We start from the raw sequence: 5,606 nt of genomic DNA on the forward strand, positions 1-5,606 counted from the left end.
TAAATTAAAAATCTCAGAACAGGTACATTTTATACCATTTCTTAATTGTCAGCCTCCTATAAGTTTTTAATATTTGTAGGAAACAGAGTTATTAAATATAGTAAAAGATAACTTTTAGTATTCATCACAATTTTCAGGTGCACTTTACTAAGGAACAGGGGCTGCCTGGCCGAGGAGGTAAAGGCGCGCACGGTTCGCCCGGAAGGACGTGGGTTCGAATCCCCGTCATGAAGTCGTAAAATTTAAGAAACGAGATTTCCACTTCCGGAGGTGCATATGGCCCTGAGGTTCACTCATCCTACACCAGAAATGAGTACCAGGTTAATTACTGGGGGCAAAGGCGGCCGGGCGTAGAGCTAACCACTCTACCCTATCAAGTGCCGAGGTTAACAATGGTGGAAGCCTTTACCTTCCACTCCTCCAAGGGCCTCCATGGCCTGTACGGAGGTGACCTTGCTTTGCTTTGCTTACTAAGGAACTATTAAATATGCAGAGCTGAAATTAACGTTCTAACTTTTGTGTACTGTCATCTGTAAGATAGACTTAAAATAACAAATTTATTCCTTAGTGAGCCACAGGGCTTCTTTTTTGAAAAAAAGATATTTTGCCATTTTCATGATCGGAAATTTAAAGTGTCTGAAAATAGAAAGTAAGTACAATTTTTGTTCTGGCCGAAGTCTATTATCGGACACCAAGCCTATTAAGCATGATTCTGAAATTTTGCTTCCGGAAGTACAGCCATTACGTAGAAAAGTGTACCTCAAATTTGGGATGCATACTAAAAAGTAAATTGTACTATATTTAAAATGTATTGAATAACAGTATTTTCTAGTAGCAATGAAAACATTTAGGATGCTAACAGTTAAGAAGTACAAGTTTACCTTTTTTGATAGTTTTGAAGTTATATTGCTAAAATGGAGTAAGATATTCTAGTTCAAATCTTATCTATTTTTATGTCACTTTTCCCCTTAATGTCGTCCACGTCCCCTTAAGCTATGTGTATGTAATATCAACATTATTCTTTCATTACTAGATGACAGAGGAAAGCTTTGTTGGGCTATCTTCTTCCTCCGGGATCCTTTCCGCTGTTTGGTAGGGTGTCAGGTGGGATTTGTACACTTGACCCTCTTACTGATATGTTTTTGGGCTGGAGGCTTATTTGGAGTTAACGTCATTAATTTCCCATCACCATTGTAACCATGGCAACCAGTGTTCACTCACGTATACTAGGTCAGCAGCGTCACCCTCTCACAGTGCGATTTCTTCCTATAACTAAGAACTTGAGAAAATCTCTTACCAAGAAAACCCCGTCCTACTCATCATTCCAGATTTAAAATCCTTATTCTGGACGGGAATTGAACCTATGGCCTTGGAATAAGTGACTGGCACGTTACTGTAGGTCTGGCTAATTCTTCTTCTTCCTTCCTATGAGGCCTGCTAAGGAACACGTGCCAGTTTCAGTTCAATTCTTCATATTTTGTTGTTTTCTCGTCCGTTCCTTCCAATATTCTTTCATCCTTTCACTATGCTGATTCTTTATGTCCTTGGACCACTTCGCACCAGGTTTCTTGTTCAATATTCCTTGGATTCCTTCTATACTCACTACCCCCTTTCTAAAATCTCTCTGTCCATAGTTTCTTCTTCTCTTATATTATTTCTTTCTAAATCTTTCTTTACTTCTTGAATCCAGCTAGTTGTTTCCTTTTTGTCCCAAAGGTACTTGAGAATCACTTTTTTTAATCTGGAATCATCCATTCTGTAAATATGTCTAAAAATTGCAGTATCCCTTTTTTATGGCTTCTGTTATGTTTTCTATATTTCTGTATATTTCATCACTCGATCTTAATTTCCATACTTCTTTTGTTTTCACTGGGCCTATGATTTTTCTCATAATTTTCCTTTCTGGTACCTCAAGTTTATCTAATCTATAGTTTAGTACCAGGAATTCACTTACATATAGGCATTGTGGTTTCACCACTGTAGTGCTTTATTTTAAGATTTTTAGATATACATTTTTTGTTATAAAATTCTTTGTAATATCTTACTGAACCCTTGAACTTACCATTCCATCGTTGGTTGGCCATGGCTGCTACAGTAGAACAATCTAGAACTCTTAAATCATGGGTCGTTGCGGGAATAAATTCGGTCACGATCTTAACCAAACGATGGGGTTCAGAAGAGAGCCTAACTACTTGAAATGAGGAGCAAAATGTGCTTACTAACTTTTATTAAATTGAAATAGCACGATAACATTATTAAATTAATATGCATTCTTGAAATAAATAAGAAATAAATAAAAAATTTATAAATTATTGATTTTTGAATGTTTCAAACACAGTCACATTACATAACGTTGATTTGTTTCTTACAATATCGAAGAGTTGCTTCGGAGACGTTAGTGTATTAGTGGACAGCGAAACTGAAAAACTGAAAGGGGGAAGACCTGAAAACCGGGCACCTATTATTCCAAACGAGAACTGAGAGTTAATCCACACGATCCGTGAAAAATCTGACTTTCCACAAGTAGAACGCCTGATTTTCTCTCAATTAAGGTTATCCAACAGTCGAATACCCTTTACGGATACGGAACACCCGCCAAATGGACCCTTAATCGAACCAAACTGACTATCAGTTGCTTTGGATAGGTTGCGAAATATTATGGGAAAGCATGGTGTTCACTACGAGTTAACAGCATCATTCACAATTGAAATAAAATCCCACCATGTATTTGTCATTCATGACACCCTTAAGTGATAAGGTGATCCCGATGCTAAATGTGCATCACCCAAAACAGCTGTTGGGAAGGAACCAACAACAACATGATCCGTGAGGATCTTACGTTATGTCGTTCTAAAGGAACAAAACTGCGAAATGCAGGAAACACTTATTCATCATGCATTTAGAAGAAATGCCAAACATTGAAGTTAATTAAAAAGTAGAAAGTCACTTGAAAGTATTATTATCGAACCGATTTTCAGGTTAGAAATGGTTTGTTACGCTAAATAAAATTACCAGTCCACGTTAGAAATTATTACAACTTTAAGGAATTCTTTCCCTTGAAAAACAATGCTACCAGTACAGATCTATCTATTTATTGTCTGTCCCAACACACTACTTATAAAGTGATTACTTAATTACTTTCAACTATGAATAAAACGAAAGTACGACAAGATTAAAAATAAAATATTCTTACTGGCTGACGAGTCGAAACCGCATTCGCAACTCAAGTCTCACACTAATACACTGAGTGTCAATATGCACACTATCAAACGAAACGGACGTCAAAACGATAAAACAATTAAGTCCGTAAAATAAATTAACATCTCGAAGTCATTAAAGCTCAACACGCGCGGAGAATTACAGTAAAATATTTAATCTAGATCAGGTCGTTGTCCAACATTTGGGCAACCGTCACTCACTAGCGGTCCCGTTATCTCAAGGAGAGCTACTCATTGACCCTCTTCATAAATCATATCATACTGTAGATGCTACCTTCGTCCAGGCCACTTCAACAAAAAAACAAAAGAAACATCTAATCTGAGACTTGAGTGTGTACAGCTGCCATCCCAGACCTATCGTCGGGCTCACTTGATATCTGTACATCCTAACACTAATCACTATGTACATGATACCTTCCAAATTCTATCGTCGGGCGTGACCTAGGACGTCTCATCATCAGTGACTCCAAGGATAACATGTGACGTCCTAAATCTATCGTCGGGCGTCAAAGTGGGTCGTACTACGCCTCCCTTAACATATCAGGCGAACTAGCAATTCCAAACAAACTCTGACATTCAATACTAAACCTGGTCAGACAAATAACGCACGACGGAACCACGTTTCTTACTACCAAACGAATGCAAGTCAAAAATACATTAAGTCTCTACCTCGTTACCATACGTGAACTCAAAATTAAATATACGTGACGAACGATTCTCCACCTCAAACACAATCTCAGCCTGTGCACTTAAGTTTTAGGGAAGCAATGATAATTCCCAACGCACGTCTACCATAGTGGCTGCCTTCAAAATAATAATCATCACTACCGCATTCGAAACTCTCAAATCGCCTATCGTCAATTCCAACTATTTTTATCAATGACCTATCCAGTGAACAAATTCAATACACCCCAACCATGGGTCCAAAATGCTCTTTTATCCTTGAGGTCGCATTACCTTACTATTCATACGGGCTTTAAGTAACAAATCGCTGGGCGTTTACTACCAAGATTTTAACCTTTTACTAGAGTCGTTTTCACTTGGGATCTTACTAGAAATCTACGGTGCTTCACACAGTAGTCGTCTCAAATTCGGATGGGTAGCGGAAAACAATACAGCCTGCCTCAACACAGCCTGTTTCCTAAATACTTCCTCTGCAAAAATATAGCCTGTCTCACACTCATTCTCCTCGCCTTATTCCAGCGGTATCACTTAAAATCCAGGCTTCATTTCATCTTCAATATTCTTATCCCTCTCATCTCCACATACATATAAATCCGTCGCTCTCAATCCCCTTTTCTTATATTTCCAAGACACCTTTTCATAATTCAATCCCCTGGTGAAAACAACAACCACTATAAAACACATCTCTTACTTTACTGTTATTACGACTTTCGGACCTCGAGAATCCAAGAACACACCGCGATTTTCCGTATCATTGATATACACGATGTCTCAAAATTTTACTTCCCATGAATAACTGTAACTCTATCAAATTCCACTGAAATTATCTAAATATGCCTGCGATCCTTGTAAAAATATACTGGTTAAATGCACATTTAACATAGAAAAATTTCTTTATCCCGCGGTAGACATTATTATTATTATTATTATTATTATTATTATTATTATTATTACTATTATTATTATCGACAAACATTTCCGAATTCAACTGATATTTGAAATTTAGATATTCGCCACGACTAATTTATACTTATAACTTTCCAAAAAATCCACGCTTTGGACAATATCTCATCGAACATTAACACCAAATTTTAAACGTTGCATTTTACCGTTTCTTGACATGAAATTTACACACTGAAATTTTCACACGCTGACCAAAAATTACAACACCTTTCGCCTGATAATTACGAATATCAACCCGAAAATCATCTTGAAAAATTTGTTGGGACAGACCAATAAAACTAACTACAACATAATACAAATATAGATAGACCTGCACATGGCGTCATTCGCAGCATTCTGGTTACATCGTCACCAGCAGACCTCGTGCTTAGCCGTACATTTTCACAGATAACATTATCATTTCCAACATCTCACTCTTACAAACACTACCCTTCTCACACACGATATTAAAATTACCACATAAATCGCGCACTTTCCTCTGTAACTTGCACCACGAACTTCCCTCGTTCTGCAGTCGGCTGCGACTGTCTGGTTCGTTCCCAGAGTTGTCTCTCTCCGTTACTCCAATAAAACAGGTGTTCAACAGATAAAGGGAGCAGAACTACTCTGAATATCTTCCCCAACCCTCTTCACTTTCAAACGTACATGAGATGATATAAATAAAATCTGCTGTGTATATTTCAACCAACGCCTACACTTTCCTAGTCCGTCGGCAAACGTTCAGAACTTTTCCAATCACCT

This window comes from Anabrus simplex, chromosome 1 (genome assembly GCF_040414725.1).
Source record: "Anabrus simplex isolate iqAnaSimp1 chromosome 1, ASM4041472v1, whole genome shotgun sequence".
In the NCBI taxonomy this organism is placed as follows: Eukaryota; Metazoa; Arthropoda; class Insecta; order Orthoptera; family Tettigoniidae; genus Anabrus; species Anabrus simplex.